Source organism: Talpa occidentalis, unplaced genomic scaffold, assembly GCF_014898055.3.
Source record: "Talpa occidentalis isolate TD23 unplaced genomic scaffold, MPIMG_talOcc4v2.1 talOcc4.3, whole genome shotgun sequence".
Taxonomy (NCBI): Eukaryota; Metazoa; Chordata; class Mammalia; order Eulipotyphla; family Talpidae; genus Talpa; species Talpa occidentalis.
Genome location: NW_023603184.1, coordinates 107,358,697 through 107,381,196, shown reverse-complemented (window position 1 = coordinate 107,381,196; position 22,500 = coordinate 107,358,697). Strand labels below are relative to the sequence as shown.

General features: G+C 37.6%; 1 protein-coding gene across 10 annotated transcripts in view; it reads right to left on the bottom strand.

Moving 5' to 3' along the window:
* OSBPL6 (oxysterol binding protein like 6) overlaps positions 1-22,500 on the bottom strand; it is a 192,927-nt gene that overhangs the window by 162,709 nt on the left and 7,718 nt on the right. The gene's annotated exons all lie outside the window — the stretch shown is intronic.

The following is a 22,500-nucleotide window of genomic DNA, read 5'->3' as shown; positions in this document are numbered from 1 at the left end:
CTTGAAAACCAAAGGAGGAAAACAGTATCACTTGTAAGAAGGTGTAGCCAGGGGAAATGCCAGCATCTTTGCTCATGGTTATATGAGGGTTGTCTGAAATAACTTCCTCGATTTTTACGTATTTATCTTTAAATATTAAAGGTTTACAGGGAATTTATAAGCCCTTCTCATTGTTATATGAAAAAATCAAACCTATAAATATAAATATAAATTATACCCTTTTACATGCTTGGGGTTAGATATTTTACATTTGGGGAACATAGGGGACTTTGGTTAGTGTTAGAATTTGTGTAGATATTTTATTCTGTTTCATGGGAAATTAGGGCTCTGGGAGTGATAAGGAAACATTCCCTTCAAACTTATTTGAAAGCTAGCTCTGCTACGATATGCAGCCACTCCTTCATGGTAACTGGTAGCAGTTTGCATATGTCATGGTTTACCAGAGCATTTTTGGTCCAGTACCACCAACACCCCAATACACTGCTTATGCTGTCATTCTATTTTTTTGACACTCCACCAAGCATTGAATTGAACACATTAGCTACTTCTAACACATTAAAATACCAAGTTCAGATGGAACTTAAGTTTATAGGAATCTAAAAAATTATGTAACAGCTCTTGAATTCTTTAGGTAAACCCAAGATCAACTTACATTAAAAATTATACATGAAAAAAATAACAAATTACACTAGCATGGTCTCATGGACTGTCCCATTGGTCTACATACAGCACAAAGAGAAAAATTATCAAGTAGAGACAGTGGTTTTCACATGTAGCTTGAGGAATCAGGCTCTGTGCTGTCTTATTTTGTCAGAGGATGTAATCTGTGACCTCTCTATTTCCTTGTTGTCGATGTAATATGCAGTAGCTTTTCACCCAGACAAGAACCCAAGAGGGATCTTCTTTTATTTAATTCTACCTACTAGAAAACACCTTAATCCTCATACAAGACAAAAATTAGATGCTGACTTTCTTGAAATAGCCAATAAAATTCCTAATCATTTGGCTTTCAAGTATATTAATAAAAGGATTGTTGTAGAAAATTAGATGCATCATCTAACTAACCAACATACTGAACACGACTGAACAGTTGAAGGTAACATACTGACTCAACTGTGACTAGTTTTAACAGTGTGAAAAGTAACTTTAAATCATGGTAAAATTAATACAACTTCTTAGCCCAGCCCTTGATACTTCCCTAGCCAAGAGCCAAATGCTTCTAAAGTGTGACAAATTATCACTCTAATTAAAACTGATCAAACACTTAGCTGCACTGCTTAGTGGTATAATGCCCTTAAGAGGATTAGACAAACAATTCTGGAAATATACAAAGCTATCATGTTTGTTAATGAATTTCTGATAGAAAGAAAAAACATATTAGTGTTTCACTAAGTGACTATATGTAACTTCTCATTTGTCCAAGGAAGTAACCTAAAAATGATTTGGATATCTGTACTGGAAATACCTTCGCCTACTTGGTTGCTTGCTTTTTTGTTCTCTCCCAGTATTTTTGATGAAATAACTTGAATAAAGTTGAATTTATCAGTGTTTTCCTTTATGAAGACACTATTTGCATCTTGTTTAAGAAATTTTTGCTTTCTTTTTTCTAGAAGCTTTGATGTTTTACTTTTCTCAGATCTACAATCTACCTAGAATTGTATTAGAGAGCTAGGATTTATTAGAAGGCCAAAACATTAGAAGGCTGCTTTCTCCTGTACGAATTTTGATTATCATCATCTGGGGTTAACTAGAAGCTCCCTTGTGATTTTAAGTCATTGCAGTCATTGTCAACACCAAAGAGAACTTAATGCCTTGGAAGCTTTTTTCTTCTCACCCATCTTCAAATTTGATTTCCTTTCCTTACTAGTTAATGATGAGTTGTCTTCTCAGTCTCTCCTATTTTAGCAGTCCTTATTCACCAATCACTTAACACAAGAAAAAAAAAAGTAGTACAGATCAATTCATTTTGAGATGTAGGAAACTGTACATGAAATGTGATTATATAATTCAAAAATGCAGGGCCTTGGTGGTCAATGACCATTCTATTTTCTCATTGGTGAAACTGAGAATGGTTGAGGTTGAGGGTAGGATGTGGGAAAGGATTATCAAATAACAATACCTTTGGGGCCTATTGTGGGTATGGTGAAATAATGTAAGTCAAGACCCTGACACACAGTAGGCACTAAAGAAGCCAACAAATAAATAATAGTTTTTAAAAAGCAATCAATCAATGAATCAATAAAGCCACTAGCCAACTCACTCAGTTGCTTCTGAACATTGCTGGAGGAAGCTCTTATCCCCACAGATAGGTTTACCCATTCACTGCAAGGGCTATGCAAATTTTATTACAACCCCTCAATGTCTCTATTTCACTTCTCTGTCTGCCCCCTCACTTTTAATAGATCCTTGGGGAACTTCCATTTCTGGTCCAGATATAGTAACAAGGAATGAATTAACCTTTGTACCTTTGTACAAAACATACAGAGAAATGGTTTTCAAGGCACTATTGGGCAACAATAACACTAATCTCTGAAAGATAGGAAACTGAGGTGAGCTCTAAGTTCACTACCTTGAAAGGGTTCCTAGTAGTGGCACGGGGAAGGAAACTCAGACAAGGACCAGCAGATGTACTGAGTTGAGAGTCAAGGTGGCTAAAGTTTGAAGAAAGAGAAATCTCCACAGAGAGAGAAATCTGGAGATCTGGAGAAAATTCCACTCAAGAATTCAGTTGAGTCATACTCACAGACACTGCAATTAAGAACAGTTCTAGTTCCACCTAATAAACACTGAAGTAAGACCTGAAACAATCAATTTCCAAGTATATTAACTGCATCACAGAAAAAGAGCCAAAGGCTATTTATAAATAGGAATTCTAAAATATCCAGTATCCAATAAGGCAAAATTCATAGTATTTGAAATTCAATTAAAAAAATTACAATGTACACAAAGAAGCAGGGAAATGAGTCATAATGAGAGGATAAATCTATCAATTCTGAACCACAGCTAACCTAACTTAGAATTAGCAGGCAAGGACACTAGAAGAGTTTTGATTGTATTGTGTATGTTCAAAAGTTAAATAAAGATGGAGATATTTCAAATGATTTAAACATCACTTCTGGAGATAAATATTACAAGGCCTGAGATGAAAAATATTGGATAGAATCAGTATTTTAGACGAAAGAAAAGACTACTAATTAAAAAGTAACTTTCCACAATGAAAGTGTGAGAAGAGGAAAGAGAAATTTAACAACTGAACAGAGAATCAGTGAGCTGTTTGACAACTTCAAGAGCCTAGAATACAGGAAAAGAGTCCTCAAACAGAAGGGAAATTAAACAGGGAAGAAAACAATTTTGAATAAGTAATGGCAGAAAAAAATCACAAACTTCTTAAAAACTAAAACTTCACAGATCCAAGAAGCTCAATGAACCCAAGCACAAGAGAGATGAAAAGAATCACATCAGGTTACATCAAAATCAAATTATACAAAAGCAGTTAACAACGAGCACCTTTAAAGTCATCAGAGGGGAAGAGACACAATATGTACAGAGAAGCAATTTCTCTTTAGAAACAATGCAAACAGGAAGCAACAACTTAAAATGCTGAAAGAAAATAATACTATCTGCCTGGATTCCATACTCAGTTAAAACAGCTTTCAAAATTGAAGGCAAGGAAAGAATTTCAGACCCACAAAAAAGGAAAGAGTTCATCACCATCAGACTAAGAAAAATTAAATGAAGTCCTTTATGCAGAAGGAAAATGATTCCAAATAGAAATACGGACCTACGAAAAGGTATGAGGATTACTATAAATGATAAATGCATGGCTAGGCACATAATATTTTTTAAATTATTACTTAAATCTCTTTAAAAGATAACTATGCAGAAATATTACAAAACAACTTATTTAGTGAAGCATATGATACGGACACAAAAGTCTGGAGCAGAGAACTGAAAGTATACCAAGGACCCCACATAATAAGCGTGTACCACAATATCACATTAGAATGGCTGATTAACTACTGTAACCCAAACTCTGCCATTCCCCCCAAATTGCTTTTTCTAAATGGTCCATTCTCTTACTAAGGAGCAATCCAGTAAACTGAATGTTTGTTTCCCCCAGCATCCCCAAATTCCTATATTGAAATCCTGGCTCTGGTTTATGGTGGTGGGATACTTGGGAAATAACTGGATCATAAGGATGAAGCCTTCATGAATGAGATTAGTACCCTTATAAAAGGGACATGTATAAGATACTTTTAGCATCTGTTTGTCACAGATATTCTTAAAATAATGCCAAACCATTATTTTGAAGGATGACCATTCTTTCCCTTTCGGGTTGTCTTTTTTTTTTTTTTAAATTTATTTTTTGCATAGAAGAACTGGGGTATAGGCCAGAGGTGTGGGGGTGAGAGGATTCACCAGAGACAGTGGGGCGCAGAACAGGCAGCTTCACTGTAATACGCTGCTGAGGGGAGCAGGGGTGAGACAGGAGAGGTCTGCTGTGCCATTTGTAGGTTAGCTCCCTGGCTGGGGATTGCGCTGAGACTTAAGCCCTAGGCCACCAGGGAGGCTCCAGGTTGTCATTCTTATTTCAAGAAAACCAGCTTCCTACCAACTGCCAATTTCCAACATTGCCTGCCTATATTCTCTTTATTAACCATGATTCTTAACTATTTTCAAACCAAAAAGATGAATTTAACCTGAATTCCCAGTAAAATATTCAAATAAATTTGTAAAGCATACATTTTAGGAATATTTCTCTACAGGCTTTCTGTAATTCTTAAAGAAAATCCATCCATTTAAAAAAGAAAATTCAAAGGAATTATGGAAAATAAGTAAATTATCAGGGCAAAACATTCTTCCCACAACAACCAATAACACATTCTGGCACAAAGCATTTTTAAAATGCAATATAATCACCAAATTACATATGGAAGTAAAACTTGGGGGCAAATATACGAACTCATTTGTCAGGAACAATGTTTTACTACCATCCTCAAAAAGAGATTACTGTTTTAAGTATAGTCATCATATTTGTGGCAGCAGAAGATAAAGGAAAAAAGTCATTTGCGTGTAGTTTTAAACATCTAAAGAAACAGAACCCTGCCTGTATTTAATTCAGAAGTCAATGCTTTGCTGAGAGATGCCAAACGGTTTGTCACAAACTGCAAAAAAGTAACTGAAAAGCTCCAGCACCTTAAAGAAATGCATTTTAACTTCTGCTCACTTTATTGCTGACTGCAAAAATTATAATCCCTAGACCATGTCATTTCACTTTATATGGCCTGCTTACAAAGAATAATTAGGCATTCTTCTCAAATTATTCTTAAAAATATCTCTTATAGAGAAATAGAAATAATTGTCTATTAGCCACCCTATCATGGACATTGGGACCAGGGTCCGACACTGCTATATCCAAACATGTGTTTTCCTCTAAAGCTCAGAGGAAAAACTACAAATTTTTCTTCAGTGCTCCCGAAGATTATCATGTAGACACAAACTAAACCTACAATTAGCATTTCTAATAACAATGTACAGTGTAATTATATATGAATCAATTAACAAAAATTACATAGTCAACACTCACTGAATGTCCACTATGTGTGATGTGAGAGTTAAAGAGATGAAAAGACAGAGGTCTCTGTCTCAATGAAAATCCCTTAAATAGTTTTGGGTATTTAATGAGTGAAATTTTTTTAAAAAACAATAGCCTGTAATGATTATTAGTACATTGAGGTACCTCCTGACTGCTGAGCAGTTACTTGATGGTAGCAAAAGGCTGAAAACCAAAATCTCAGCAAACCCGGGAACCACAGGATACAGCCCCAAATTGAGGCAGGAAAATCAGTCTGCCTTCTTCTAAAAAGACCCATAAGCACACTCAGCAATAAGTACATAAACATCCTGAAGAGAGAATGTTCAGGTCTGAGGAAGAATAGCAGAGAGGAGGGGAAAAAAAGTCTACTTTTCTTTGTTTAAAGCAGAATTTCCATAGTAAAGCCAAATTTAAAATGGGCCCTTTACATACTGACCCATGGAAGCTCTCATCTGATTTTTCAGAAAACTAAGTTTTATGTTTGTATTTCTTTCAATTAGTAATTAGGATTTATGGCTTCAGTCATATTTTTCCACCTGCCAGATAATACTTAAACCCTGAAGACAGCAAGGCCGGAGTTAAGAATCTAAAGTGTCCATCGCTTCTCGGCCTTTTGGCTAAGATCAAGTGAAGAATCTAAAGTGTCCTGTGGTGGGCCTCCCCAGTGGCGCAGCAGTTAAGCACTGGGTTGCGAAGCTGTCCACAGCCTCTGTAGCGCCGGTTCGATCCCCGGCCACTGGGCGAGGGTCCCACATGGCGCGCAGACCTCTACTGCCGCCCACTGCTCCCCTCAGCAGTGTACTTCGTCAGTCTGCCTGCTCTGCTCTCCCCTCTGGCTCTGGTGAATTCTCTCACCCTCCTGTGCTTCCGACTGTACCCGGTGCTTGTATAAATAAATAAATAAATCCTTAAAAAAAAATTTACAAAGAAAATTTACAATAAAGTGTCCAGTGGTTATAGGCGACATCCAATTTCCTCTCAGAAAATAAAAGCCCATAAATTATTAAGAAATAGTCACTAAACACCAATGAGGTATTAAATGCTGTCAATAAGACAAAACGTAGTTAGAAGGAAATTTTCTATTTTAATAATTATCTATTAACTGAGAAACTAAGAGTCAGCTAAATTCTCCTTGGTGAGTTCAGCTGGCAAGTCTTTGCTGCCCTCTTCTATAACAGCAGCAATTCTCAACATTACTGGCGACGTTTGGTGAGTTTCCTATGGGCCAGCTGAACACAGGGCACTCACTAGGCACAACAACCTGACAGGCAGGTCCTGACATTATTTCCAGACTGCAGCTAGGAAACCACTGGGGCAAATTAGTTAACTTCTATGTGCCTGAGTTTTCTCATCTTTAAAATGTTGCTAACCGTAGTATTAATCAATAGCCTTAGTGTGAGGGTTAAATGAGGTAATGCAAGTAAAGTGCTTAAAACAATCCCTGACTTGAAACTGGAGTAGATTAAGTCAGAAGGAGAAAGACAAATACCAGACAACTTCACTCATATATGGACTCTAGAGAAGCAAAGCAAAGACACAGGCAAAAACCAAACCCAAACAAAGCCTTGAAATAGATTGCAGAATGGAGGCTACCAGAGAGGGAGTTGGGTGTAAGGAGCAAAGAGGGGAGAGGCCCACAGGACTATGGAAGAGGATTACTGGTGGGTAGATGTGGTTTGATAACATATCTCTGAAGAGGGGTAAATCAAAACCCCTAAATCATAATAGCATAAACCAATATTAGCTCTCAAAAAAAAAAAAAAACAAAACAACAGTAATTCCTGACATACTGTAAGCTCCACACACATCAGCTATTACTATATGCCTACATTTTCACAATTCATAGCACAAGTCCTTTTATTAATTCCTCTCACACATTCTCAGTGAGAGTTAAGGGTTACATGACAAAGGCTTTAATCCGGTCATCTAGAGAATAAACAGACTTGTACACAAAAATCTATAAACAAGGCCTTCCATCAGGTTATTTATAAAGTCTCAAACCACCATGTAGACTTAACTATTAGAGCTAAGTAAAAATATGCCTTGTGATAAAATAGAATATTCGATATCTATTAAAAATTAAGTTTAGCTAGAGGAATAGTAAAAAGACCAGTGACTTCAGGGGCTAGAGAAGTGAGAGATAAACAGACAAAGCACAGAGAATTTTTAGGGAAGTGAAGCTACTCTGTATGACACCGGTGACTTAAAATTCAGCATGTTTGAATTATTAGGCATTCATTCACTCCACAAATATTTCCAGAGCACCTATGATAAACAGGATCTTGGGTATAGAGCAGTAACCAAGCTAGACATCAGAAACTGGGAGACAAACAACAGCAGATAGACACATAAGGAAGGAACTGCCCTCAGACTGGGAGGCACTGGGATGATGGACCTACTTCAGGGAAGGCCTGGCTGACATTTGAGCTAACCCAGGAAAGAAGAGGAGGGAGTCCATCCGGCAAAGCAGGGAGACAGTATCCTAAAGAAATAAAAGAACAAGTGCCACGGCCCTAAAGTAGGATGACTCAGGTTTATTTAAAGAATGCCCAGGAGGCCAGTGTGGCTGGGTCTCAGTGACAGCTGGGTCTCAGCAACTCTCCATCCACAGCGGCTGGAGGTGACTAAACACTTACCCAAACTCAATGACCCAATGGGCTGGGCAAGTGCCAAACCAAGAATGTGATTTAGTGCTGTGAGCACAGATCCCGTGTAATCATTTACTAGAGATGGTCTATGAGCTGGTCACCTCCTCTCTGGATCACAGCTTCATCATCTGTAAAATGGTAGTAACAATAGCTTCTGCAAGAGCAGCTGTAAGGTTTTCAAAGAGGGGATAATTCTCTCAAATGTTTACGATGGTCAGCAAACAGAAAACAAATGGGGTGACTAGACTTACAAGTGTTCTTTAAGGAAATTTTTTAACTTAGAAATTTCACTCTGCTTGAATCAAATCAATATATATTGACTATATCTTAGATGACACAATGCTTTTTCAGTTAGATGTCAAAGCTCAGAAATTCTATTGTTCATTATTTTGTCAGGAAAAGTCAATGGATCCCCAACCAAAGCCCTAGGAGGATGAAGACGGCATGCTTTTCATGGTATTCCTTCAAAATCCTCCTTCTTGATTCTGTTTTAATATTTGTAATAGTCCATATCTCTACCTAGAAATTCTTCACTCTCTTACTTGGGGGCGATTCTCATCTGCACCTACTCTTCTAAATATTACTTTGCTGCCTTGATTTTTTTTAAAAGATTTATTTATCTATGTATATAAGAGCTAGCTAGGGTGCAGGCCCAAGGTGGGGGTGGTGAGAGGACTTATTAGCGACACAGTGGGGAGCAGAAAAGGTGGATCAACTGAAATACACTGCTGAGGAGAGCAGTGAGTGAGACGGGAGAGGTCTGCTGTGCAATGTGGGTCACCTCCCTGGCCGGGGATCGAACTTGTGCTGCAGTAACTTCAGATTGCTTTACAGAGCTGACACTTAACCCTTTCACCACTTCCTTTCCATTAAAAATGGCATCAGCTTCTAAATCATTATCCAAGCTCCTCTTACCCACAAAACCTTCTCAGATCCTTCCCAGGCTCCAGAGGTGCTCACAGCACCAAATCATATTCTTGGTGTGACACTTACTTCATTAAACTTAGTATTACATTAAATTATGTCTTATCTCCCCTATTGGATAGGCAGCTTCTTAAGAGCAGGATGACAGCTTAATCATCTTTCTTTCTCCCTTAAGACCTAACAAAATCTCTTGAACATAGTTATTACTATAAGAAACTAATGGGTAAGAATATAAAACAATCTTAACAGATTAACATTAAAACAGAGTCTAGCAAATACTGTTGACAATTTCCTTATCACTCTTATAAAAGCTCTTGAGATAAGAGATATTATAACTGTATTTACATTTTACATAATATGTTCTGATTAATGAATATCTAATCTTCAATTAACAATAACAGCTAGCACTTACATAGCATGTACTATGTGCCCGTTCTAAAAAATGTACAGACATTAACTCACTCTATTCCCTTAACAATCCTCTATGTGCTAGGTACCACCTTTCTATTTCCCATTTTACAAATGAGGTAACTAAGGCAAAGGGTTAAATGATTTATTCTAGGCCACACAGTTGAACAAAGCAAAGATAGAGTTCAAAACAAGGCAACTTTGACCTTAGTCTATAATTATAAGTTTAAGTCTTCCCTAAATAGCCATTAATTATAAGAATGTTATTTTACATAAACATCTTTAAACTGATTTAAACCTTTTTACAGAAACTTGTCATTCATAATATACTTTCTTTAATATATATGTATCCATAGTTATGTGTAAAATACACATCCATGATGTACTAATGCAAGTTCATTATGTCAGCTCTGTATTCAGTATTACAGCGGTTAAGTTACTTTATCCTACTTCCAATTGTATTACCACTCTAACATGGAATCTTCTTGAAAATTACCCTGGGAAATTCATATTTCCAAATAGATTTTTCTGTGTTCTGCATCAATTTTCAAATTCAAAAAACTAAGAATATTCATAAATAGGTAATTTAAGCCCTGTCAAAGATTTTACACTAAGTACTGTCAAATAGAACAACCACAATTATATTATGAAGCTTGTTGAAAGCAACAATTTAATATATGATGTTAAGTTTTTATTTATTTTTTTTAAAGATTTATTTATTTAAGAACCGGGGTACAGACCAGATACGTGGGAGGGTGAGAGGATTCACCAGAGACAGAGTGGGGAACAGAACAGGCAGACTGACGAAATACACTGCTGAGGGGAGCAGCGGGCACAGCAGGAGAGATCTGCGTGCCATGTGGGACCCTCACCGGCAGCCGGGGATCGAACTTGGCGCTGCAGAGGCTTAGGGCAGCTTTGCAGCCCAGCGCTCAACCACTGCGCCACCAGGGGAGGCCTTGATGTTAAGTTTTTAAAGGATATATTTAGCTTGAATAGATTTTTTACCATTGAAAAACAACCTCTACTATTACAAAGTCTGATTCTCAGACAGTGCTATACTTAAAGATTTTAGGCTAATAAATCCAAATACAGTGATGAAGAATTCTGCAATGATAATGCAAAGTGAATTTTTAATCAACAAAATTCTTAAAATGTGATTAACCACTGATGGTAGGCCTGATTTCACAAGAGTTCATTTTTAAAGAAAATTTGTTTTGTTCTTTGTCTAACCAAAAGTAAAAACATCCAAGAATGCTCAAAAGTAAAATAGTACTGACTTCAACTATAAAAGTAACTTGCCTGAGCCAGATCCTTTCTTACCCCCACACCCCACCTTTTTAAGAGTATAAAACCCATTGTACACATATCAGGCTCCAACAGGCTTGTTCTCCAGGTCCTTGTGCTGCTGTTCTTCTGCCAGGAAAGGATTTTTCACCCAGAATTTTTCCATCACTCTGGCTCAGCTCAAACATCTCCACTCACAAGGTCTTGCCTGACCAGTTCACCCAAAGAAGTCCACTGTTATCATTTCAATTATATCCCCTAAAAAAAGATGTTGAAATCCTAATAACCAATACCTCAGAATATCACCTTATTTGAAAATTGAGTTGTAAGGTAAGTAGTTGTTATAAGTCAACTAGTTAAGGTGAGGGTATACTGGGGTCTCACTGGTAGCCTAGTGGTTAAGTCTCAGTGCTTCCACCATTATGGCCTGAGTTTGATCCCTGGCCAGGGAGCTAACCCACATGGTGCAGCAGACCTCTCCTGTCTTGCCTGCTGCTCCTCTTAGCAGTGTATTTCAGTAAATCTGCCCTCTCTGCTCCCCATTCTGTCTCTGGTGAATCCTCTCACCCCCCACATCTCTGGCCTGCATCCCAGGTCTTCTATGCAAAAAAAAAGAGGGCATACTTAAGTAGGGTTAGTATAATCCATTATGACTGGTATCCTTTTAGAATGGACACAGGAAAGAAGCCAATAGGAAGGAGGCAGGAATGATGCTATCACAAGTCAAAGAATTCCTGGGGCTTCCAGAAGAAGGAAAGGCAAAGAAAGATCCATCTTGATTTTGATTTATACCCTCTCGCACTGTTAAAAGAACACAGTTCTATTGTTGTAAGCCATTCAGTTCATGGTACTTTATCATGGTAGCCCCAGGACACTAACACACCCACCACCACCACCAACTTCTATCTGCCTGCCAGTCACTTTTAATGTCTTTGGTTCCTCATGGTATTTATTTATTTATTTATTTATTTTTTTTAAATGTAGAATGTATGATACATATATTTTATTTTATTTTTTTTTTGCCATCTTTTTTTTTTTTAATCTTAAATTTTATTTTTATATTCCCCCATACAACTGCAAATGCCCCATTCTGACCCCAATCCTTCCCTCCCGCCCCCCACCCCCCAAAAAGTGTCTCTGGTTCATAGTTTTTTGTTGATTTTGATTTTCACTTTCTTATATTCATTTTCCTGGTCCCTTATTTAAGTTTTCTAGATTCCTGCTATGAGTGAGACCATCCGGTATTTTTCTTTTTCTTTTTGGCTTATTTCGCTGAGCATGATCCCTTCCAGCGCCATCCATGTTGCTGCAAATTGCATGTGTTTATCTTTTTTGAATGCTGAGTAATATTCCATGGTATATATGTACCACATCTTCTTGATCCAGTCATCTACTTTTGGGCATTTGGGTTGTTTCCAAAGCTTAGCTATTGTAAACAGTGCTGCTATAAACATAGGGGTGCAGGTGCTCTTTGGAATTGATGTTTCTGTGTCCTTTGGGTAAATACCTAGGAGTGGAATTGCTGGATCATATGGAAGCTCTATGTTTAGTAGGTCCAGAAATCTCCACACAGCTCTCCACAGTGGTTGGACCAGTTTGCACTCCCACCAACAGTGCAGAAGAGTTCCTTTTTCTCCACACCCTCGCCAACATTTGTTGTTGCTAGTTTTTTTAATATGTGCCATTCTCACTGGTGTGAGATGGTATCTCATGGTAGTTTTGATTTGCATTTCCCTGATTACAAGTGATGTTGAACATTTTTTCATATGTCTGTTGGCCATTTGCATTTCCTCTTCAGAGAAGTTTCTTTTTAGCTCTTCTGCCCATTTTTTGACTGGATTATTTTCTTTGTTGTTGCTGAGTCTCATCAGCTCTTTGTAGATTTTTGTGATCAGTCCTTTATCATTAGTGTTGGGTGCAAAAATGTTCTCCCAGTTGGTGGGGTTTCTCTTTGTTTTTGTTATTGTCTCTTTTGCTGTGCAGAAGCTCTTTAATTTGATGTAGTCCCAGCTGTTTATCTTTGTCTTCACTATCACTGCTTTGGGTGATGTGTCTGTAAAGATGTCTTTGATGTGCAAATCCCGTAGTGTTTCGCCTATATTTCCTTCTATGTATTTTATGGTTTCAGGTCTTATGTCTAGTTCTTTAATCCATTTTGAGTTGATTTTTGTGTATGGTGTGAGGTAGTGGTCAAGCTTCATTCTTTTGCATGTAGCGACCCAGTTTTCCCAGCACCATTTATTGAACAAACTTTCTTTGCTCCAATGCATAGTCTTTGCTCCTTTGTCAAAGATTAGTTGACCATAAATCTGTGGGTTTATTTCTGGATTTTCTATTCGATTCCATTGGTCTGTGTGTCTGTTCTTGTTCCAATACCATGCAGTTTTGATGATTATGGCTTTGTAGTATAGTTTGAAGTCTGGGAGTTTGATGCCTCCATTTCCTTCTTTTTTTTTCAGGAGAGCTTTGGCTATTCGGGGTTTTTGGTGATTCCATATGAATTTCATCAATAATTGTTCTATTTCTTTGAAGAATGCCATTGAGATTTTGATTGGAATAGCATTGAATCTGTATATTGCTTTTGGTAGGATGGCCATTTTAATAATGTTTATTCTTCCAATCCATGAGCAGGGGATGTCTTTCCATTTCTTTGTGTCTTCTTCTATTTCTTTTAACAGTGTTTTATAGTTTTCTTTGTATAGGTCCTTTACCTCTTTTGTTAGATTTATTCCCAAATATTTGATTTTTTTTGTTTCAATAATAAAAGGGGTGGTTTTTTTGATTTCTTCTTCTTCAGATTTATTGTTTGTGTATAGGAAGGCTACTGACTTTTGCGTGTTGATTTTGTATCCTGCCACTTACTGAACTGACTGATGAGTTGAATTAGTTTTTCTGTGGAGATTTTGGGGTTCTCTATGTATATTATCATATCATCTGCAAATAGTGATAGTTTGACTTCTTCTTTTCCTATTTGGATTCCTTGGATGTCTTTCTCTTGTCTTATTGCTCTGGCTAGGACTTCCAGTATTATATTGAAAAGCAGTGGTGAGAGTGGACATCCTTGTCTTGTTCCAGATCTTAATGGAATTGCTTTCAGCTTTTCACCATTGAGAATGATACTGGCTGTTGGCTTGTCATAGATGGCCTTTATGATGTTGAGGTATGTTCCTTGTATCCCAAGAATTTCAAGGGCTTTTATCATGAATGGGTGTTGCACTTTGTCGAAAGCTTTCTCAGCATCTATTGATATTATCATATGGTTTTTATATTTCTTTTTGTTGATGTGTTGGATAACGTTGATTGATTTTCGGATGTTAAACCATCCTTGTGCCCCTGGAATGAATCCAACTTGGTCGTGGTGAATTATCTTATGGATACATTGTTGGATTCTGATAGCTAAAATTTTATTGAGGATTTTTGCATCAGTGTTCATTAGGGAGATTGGCCTATAGTTTTCCTTTTTTGTGCTGTCCTTATTCGGTTTTGGTATTAGTGTAATATTGGCTTCATAGAACGTGTTTGGTATTGTCCCTTCCTTCTCAATTTTTTGGAAGAGTTTGTGAAGGATAGGCACTAATTCGTCTCTGAATGTTTGGTAGAATTCATTTGTAAATCCATCAGGTCCTGGGCTTTTGTTTTTGGGGAGGTTTTTGATTACCATTTCAATTTCGCTGCTTGTAATTGGTCTGTTTAGGTGTTCTATTTCTTCTTTATCTAGCTTTGGGTGATTGTAGAGTTGTAGGAATTTGTCCATCTCCTCTAGATTGTTGAACTTGTTTCCATATAACTGTTCATAGTAGTTACTGATTATTCTTTTGATTTCTGCTGTGTCCGTTGTGATTTCTCCTCTTTCATTTATGATCCTGTGTATTTGTGCTTTCTCCCTTTTTTCCTTTGTGAGCCTGGCTAGGGGTTTGTCTATTTTATTTATTTTTTCAAAGAACCAGCTCTTGGTTTCATTGATCTTTTGGATTGTTTTTTTAGTTTCAATTTCATTTATTTCTGCTTTGGTTTTTATTATTTCTTTTCTTCTACTGGATTTGGGGTTTTTTTGTTGTTCTTTTTCTAGATCTTTGAGCTTCGAGATTAGGTTGTTTCTTTGAGTTCTTTCTTGTTTTTTGATGTGAGCTTCTATTGCTATATATTTTCCTCTTATTACTGCTTTTGCTGCATCCCATACATTTAGGATATTGGTGTCCTCCTTGTCATTCAATTCAAAGAATTTTTTAATTTCTTCTTTGATCTCCTCATTAGTCCAGTGGTCTTCCAGTAGTGTGGCTTTTAATCTCCATGAGGTAGGATAGTTCCTTGCCTTCTTTTTATTATTTATTTCTAGTTTGATGCCTTCGTGGTCAGAAAAGATGGTTGGTATGATTTCAATCTTGGTGTATCTGTTGATGTTTGTCTTGTGCCCCAGTATGTGATCGATCCTGGAGAATGATCCGTGTGCGCTTGAGAAAAATGTGTACTCCGTTTTTTTTGGGTTTAGTGTTCTATAGATGTCTGTTAAGCCCAAATGCTCTAGGTCCTTATTTAGAGCTTTAGTTTCTTTACTTATTTTTTGTCTTGTTGATCTATCCATTGTTGATAGTGGTGTGTTGAAGTCTCCCACTACGTATGTGTTTTCTCTGATGTCTGTTTTCAGAGAGGACAACAGTTGTCTGATATATTTTGGTGCTCTTTCGTTTGGTGAGTATATGTTAATGAGTGTTATTTCTTCTTGAAGTATTGTCCCCTTAATCATAATGTAGTGACCATTGGGGTCTCTTTTTATTTTTTTGAGTTTGAAGTCTGTTTTATCTGATATAAGTATAGCTGTTCCTGCTTTCTTTTTTGGCCCATTTGCTTGTAGGATTGTTTTCCATCCTTTGACTTTGAGCCTATTTTTATCTTTTGTAGCTAAATGTGTTTCCTGGAGACAGCAAAAGGTTGGGTTTTGTTTCTTAATCCAGGCTGCAACTCTGTGTCTTTTTATTGAAGAGTTTAGTCCATTTACAGTTAGAGTTAATATTGATATGTTAGCATCTGTATTTGCCATTATGTTTGTCTTTCCTTTGATTTTATTTATTCTTTTAATAACTTTTTTTTTTTTTTGGTCTTCTTTCGTTGTTATTCGTCCCTCTGAGGTTCTGGCTTTAGGATTTCTTGTAGTATTTTTTGGAGTGGGGGTTTATTCGTAATGAAATTCCGGAGTTTCTCTTTGTCTGGGAAGGTCCATATTCTTTCTTCATGGAGGAAAGAGAGCTTTGCGGGATAGAGTATTCTTGGTTGGCATCTGTTTTCTTGGAGTCTGTTGACTATGTCCCTCCACTCTCTCCTTGCCCGTAGTGTTTCTTCAGAGAAGTCTGATGTCAGCCTGATTGGTTTTCCTTTGAATGTTATCTGTGTCTTCCCTCTTGTCAGCTTCATTATTTTTTCCTTGTCCTGGATTCTTGGGAGCTTTACTATTATGTGTCTTGCTGTGTTTTTCCTTTCGTCGTGGAAGTTTGGTGTTCTTCTTGCTTCTTGTATATCAATGTTCAGCTCCTTCTTCGCATTTGGGAAGTTCTCTTCAATTATCTCCTGGAATATTTTCTCTGTTCCTACATCTCTCTCCTCTCCTTCTGGAATTCCTATAACTCTTATATTTCCTTTCCTCATGGAGTCAGATAGTTCTCGAAGTCTTTCTTCATTCTTTTTCCTTCGTACTTCTCTTTCCTTTTCTGTTTTGGTTCTTTTTATTTCTGTGTCTTCAAGAGAACTTATTCGTTCTTCCTCCTCATGGTATTTAAAGCACAAATGTACTTGTATTGATAGTCCCCTGTCATTAGAATGTCCATTCCATAAAAGCAGAAATCTTCTCTGATGACAGAGTACAGAATCTGGCACATAATAGGTGCTCAAGAAATAGTTTGTCAAATAAATTAATGGTCCTAAGAAGATAACGATATTAAAGGATGACAATTATATAAAATACATAGTGATAATTCATTTCCAATACTCTGGGCAAACATAAACCCTCCTGTAATCTAATGACAAAGTCTAACGCCAGAGTTATCTAGAACTGAGCAGACTTCATACCCTCTTAACTATCTGCAGCTAAAGAAAAACAGCTTCAGCAAAATAGAAGCTAGAAGTATTCCTCACTACTTCAGAGATGTGGCTGAAGTGAAATTTCTTTTTGAATCAATGTGTCCTATGTGTCAGGAGAGAGCCTCATTTTAGGCAAGGGCAGCAAGCCAGTGTCAGAAGCCTAACAGCTAAGGGAAGGAGAAAGCAAAGGATCTTCAAGGGGTGTGGGCGAAGGCAGTTAAGAGTCAAGGGAAAAACTATCTGAGGGAAAAGCTATCTGGTAAAGGAGCAGTTAGTGCAGCCAGGCCATCTGATTACAGGTATGAATAACTGGACATTCTTGGTTTTTAGTCACTATCATCACTTTAGGGGGCTTACTGTTGTTTGGGTCTCTACGTAGCATTCTCAAGTAATTTCCTCTTTTTTTAAAAAAAAGTTGAAAATTAACGCCAGGGCAAGGTTCATGTTTAATGGAGCTGTCACTTGTGGGGAACATTTCTTTCCCTGTTGATGCCAAAAAAAATGAGGAGTGACTAGAACGGGGAAATGCACTCTGTGGCTCCTTTTTAGGAGGCAATCAAATGTCCAACACAATGAGTAACTAAATATTAAATTAAAAAAAAAACAAACAGTGAAGAGACCTGGCTGTAACTAAGGAGCTTCTGCTGGGCTATGCAAGGCAGCCAAGGGGAGATCCCCCTGGAATAGAGGAACAAGAAGCCTCATATTTGTGAGGGATGGTCACTGCCATCAGGTTTCAGGAATAAGGAGGTGAGAGGGGACTGGAAGGAAGGAATAGAGACTGAGACCCAGCAATGGAGGCTGAGAGGAGACAAAAAGGCTCTGGGAGGCCTCCCTGGGGAATAGGGGTTAAAGTCTCAGCACTATCAAGCTGTTGCCAGCCACTGAGGCATGAGTTTGATCCCCAAAGAGGAAGCTGACCCGCATGGCACAGCAGACCTCTCCTGTCTCACCCGCTGCTCCCCTCAGCAGTGTATTTCAGTAGATCCTCCTGTTCTACTCCCCACTCTGTCTCTGGTGAATCCTCTCACTCCCTGTACCTCTGGCCTACACCCCAGTTCTTGCATGTATGAATAAATAAAATAAATCTTTTTCTTTTTTTTTTAAAGGCACTGGGTAAGGAGTGAGAAGGGCAGCACATCCAGAACAGACAGAGATGGGCTGACCTTGGTGATTAATGCCCACTTTACCAGAAATTGGTCAGAAATTGGAATTTTCTAATTGGATGTTCACATGTAAACTAATTTTCAAAGACATATATTGTTGACCGTTAAAAAAATAAACTACACAATGTCATAAAATTATAACTGCTGGGCCTCCCTGGTGGCACAGCGGTTGAGCGCTGGGTTGCGAAGCTGCCTGCAGCCTCTGCAGCACCGGTTTGATCCCCGGCTGCCAGGCGAGGGTCCTACATGGCGCGCAGACCTCTCCTGCTGCCCGCAGCTCCCCTCAGCAGTGTACTTCGGTCCTTCTGCCTATTCTGCTTCCCGCTCTGGCTCTGGTGAATTCTCTCACCCTCCTGCGCTTCTGACTGTACCCAGTCCTTATATAAATAAATAAATCTTTAAAAAAAAATTATAATTGCTCTTTGATTTCTAAGGCTTGTCTGAATTTTACAGTGTTACAGGGTGAGTTAGCATTAAATCAGTTATCACCAGACTAGTCTACAGAAAAATGTAGTTATTTCAGTTTTCTGGTTATTTGAATTCTAGGTAAATGGGAATTTAATATAATGATTAATAATTGTACTATCTACAAAAGAGTTTCCTTAGTATTGTCACATGTTTCACATGTGATATATGATATATGATCATTCCAAGGCTCCCCTTTTTACCCTCCTTTATTAGAGGAAACTCCCCAAGGTCTGATCTAGGGTCTGCTGCTTAATCAGTGGAAACACTGAGAACAGAACTCAGGGGTCCATGATACCTGTTTCAGGCCCCACACTATTAATAGACAGTGGTTGTCTGAAAAACTATGTATTCTGACACAAAGTTCTACAAGATAGGGGCTATTTTTGCAGACAATGTATCAGAAAAAGAGAAGTTATTGAATATGTAGCAAGAAGAAGCAATCCAGCACAACTCCATGTTCACAAGTTCTTACTACATGCTACTGAGTCTCTTAAAAAAATAGATACAATAAATGCAGTAGTTAGAGAACAAATACATCCTGAAATCTCCCCAGTCCTGGAAAAATATGGAAAGGTTCTTCCAGACACTTCTACAGCATCATCCACAAGGCCAGACCAGAGGATCATCACAGGGTCTCCTCTTCTGTAATGCCAAGCTCCTCTGACCTTTGGCCGCCCACCTGTCATCTCTTGCTCTTCTCTCCCCCAGCTTTACACCTCAAGTTTCTCATAGCATGCTGCTACCGGACTGCACCTACTCCTCCTCGTTTCTGAATAAACTTGTTTGTAAAAGAACACAGCCACTAAAACATCAGAATTTCCACAGAGTGGAGGAATATATGTTATTTACTTGATTCATTTCTTAGGATAGATATTTAATTCTAACTTCACACCTAGAGGTTAAAAGTCTGATTAACAATTCACCCTCTTCCACCCCACCAAGTCAGTGTCATTTCTGACTGAAATGCCCAACACCAAGTGAAAGGCTATCTTTACTAACTTTGAATAGCTATGTATTAATGATGATAATTAAACTAAACTACTTTTATTTCTTTTTAGGAAAAATAGTTTACAGCATGATTGCCACAAAGTCTATCCCCTTGCTTCAGCATAACTCTTAATTATTCATCATACTGTTTATTAAATTCACATCAGCACACAATTACTCTTCCTAAAGCTCTGACCACTAATCATTCCATTGCTACTTTGGCTTTCGGTTTCTATCCTATTCCTCAAATTCGGTACCTCTCGATAGGCTCTAAGAGAGTAAAGGCAAGGCGGAAAAAAAAAATCATTTTTACGAAAGCTTGTGTTTAAGAGTAGACTACCATAAAAGGTTTTGGATCAAAATACTCCAGGGAATGCATATCTCAAGAGATGAAGGAGATAACCTTATCTTTAAAACTGGGAGGACAGACGAGATTGGTGATTCCTAGAATAGATTCCCAAAACCAAGGGCACTTTTAAAACCTGCAGATTCCTAGACACCATACCAGATTTTATTGTGGTAGAGGATCTCAAGGCTGTATCCTCTAAAATAACATTTTTCTCTATTTTACCAAAGTAAGCTGCATCTGATGGAGTTGGAGAAGCAATCAATACCATCTCCATATCTGTGCTCTCCAGCCTCAAGTTTCTGCCCACCTTCCTCAATGTCTGTTCTACCAAAACTTTTATTCATCTGCCCTCTGGTCCTAATCAGTGCCCCATGTGTATACCTCCCAGGAGAACAGTGGCAAGGGTAAGGCACTTGCAGGGTACCAAGGTGCGCCAACTCTGTCCCAAAAAACAACGGCTTCTCTTCTTTGAACTTTAGCCACTCAGGGTAGTGCCAAGAGTGATTTTTTTTTTTAATTGCAACTATCGTGTACTTTTATCAACACAGAAAGGGCCCCCAAATTGCAAAGGAAAGCTACTGTTACAGCTATTCAGCATTCTTAGTCACTACAAGTGATCCTCAAGAAATTGAAAAATTATCTTGGCTTGAATAAATAATATGTTCACATGCTTAAAAATTCGGAAATGTACTAAATAAATGTCCTTCCCAGCCCCACCCCAAACACTCTATTTTCTTTCTCAGAGGCAATCACTGTTACCTGTTTCTTAGATAACCTTCCAGAGATAGTCTTACATTTGTAAACATAAACATTTATTTTATAAGCTGGTGTTTAACACCTTCTACTATTTTGCATTTTGACTTGTTTTCTTGTTATAGCAATCATTCCATCAGGAAACAAATATACAATGATCTCTCTTTTTTTTTTCCTTATTGAGGTAATACTGGTTTACAACACTGTATATGATTTAGAAGTATAGGCTCTCCGCCCCCCTTCCAGGTATTGTTACCATACCACACTCACCACAAAACATCCATAGTCCTCCACCATAGTCTACTGTGCTCCCTCCTCACTTTGTTCTCTACTTCCCCTTGCTCTTCTGGTAGCCTCAGTTCTAAAGTCAGATTTCTATGGTTTGTTATTTACTTGATTGTATCTGGCCCTTTGTTTTCTTTCTCTATACTCCACATGTAAGTGACACCATTCAGTATTTTGTCTTTCTTCTTATGATTAGGCTCCCTTAGCATAATCTCCTCCAATTCCATCCATGCTATAGCAAATGGCAAGAGTTTATCTTTATTTTTCATAGCTGGGTAGTATTCCATTGTGTATTTATACCACATCTTCCTCATCTACTCATCCATTTGAGGGCACTTAGGTTGTTTCCACAGCTTGGCTGTTGTAAAGAGTGCTGCAATGAACACAGGAGTGCATATATCCTATCGAATTAGGTTTTTTGGGTTTTTTTTTTTTTTGCATTCTTTGGGTAGATACCTAGGAGGGCATTGCTGGATCAACTATATAAGTTTAGTTTCTGCACCTAATTTATTTAACCAATCCCCCTGTGATGGATATTTAGCTCTAATTCTTCTATCATTACAGGCAATATTGCAATAGATGTAATATTCATTTTGTGGTATAAATGTATGCCTGAAGAAAAATTTCTTAGACTCTATGGAATGAGAAGGTGAGTGAATTTTAATTTGGGCAATATTGCCAAATTGGCTGTCCATAGTTGTCATACCATTTGTACCTTTATCCACAGTGCATGAGCCTTTCAGTTGCCCAAAATACTTGCCACCATAAAATATTAATGTGTTGATCTTTGCCAACTTAATAGAGCTTAAAATTGTATTTATCTTATCATAAATTGAACATAATTTCCTATTTGTAAATGCCATGTAGAATTCATTTTATGTGAACTGTTTATTCATTTTCTTTGCTCCCTTTTTTCTACCAGATTAACAGTCATTTTTCTTATTGATGCATAGGAGCTCTTTGGATATTAAGGAGCTACTCCTTATCTTTGATAAGTTATAAATAATTTCTTAACAGTATGCTGGTGTTTATCTTCTGCCTGTCACATGTATCTTTTCTTAAGTGGGGTTTAATTTATTAACCCTTTATCTTACACCTTCTACATTCTTCACAATGTTTAAGCTTTTCTTTTTTACGTATAGAGAGACATCTTCTCTATTATCTGATCTCCATAAACTTTCAGATTCACATGTTTATTTTCTCTGCTAACACTTTTTGAAATGAGACTGGAAGACGAGCTGGGATATAAAATCCATCTACTTCCTTCCTTGACCTCCCTATTCAAGGAGTTCTTGTGTATTCCACTCTCTCCTCCATTGCCGCCTTCATGGGGTTTCACATAAACCCTACATTTGCTTGGCCTACCTCAGAGATCACATTCTTTTTATAGTTCTTGCTTCAATTTCAAGTTTACTGAGATCAAAAGGAATTTCAGTAATGTCTTTTCAAAATCAACATGCCATTCAAAATGTGCTACTTTTTCTATTCTAAGGAAATTATAGAACAAAAACTGTTCAGATTTGTTGCCTGATGGGGTGAGAATATGCAAAAACTTGT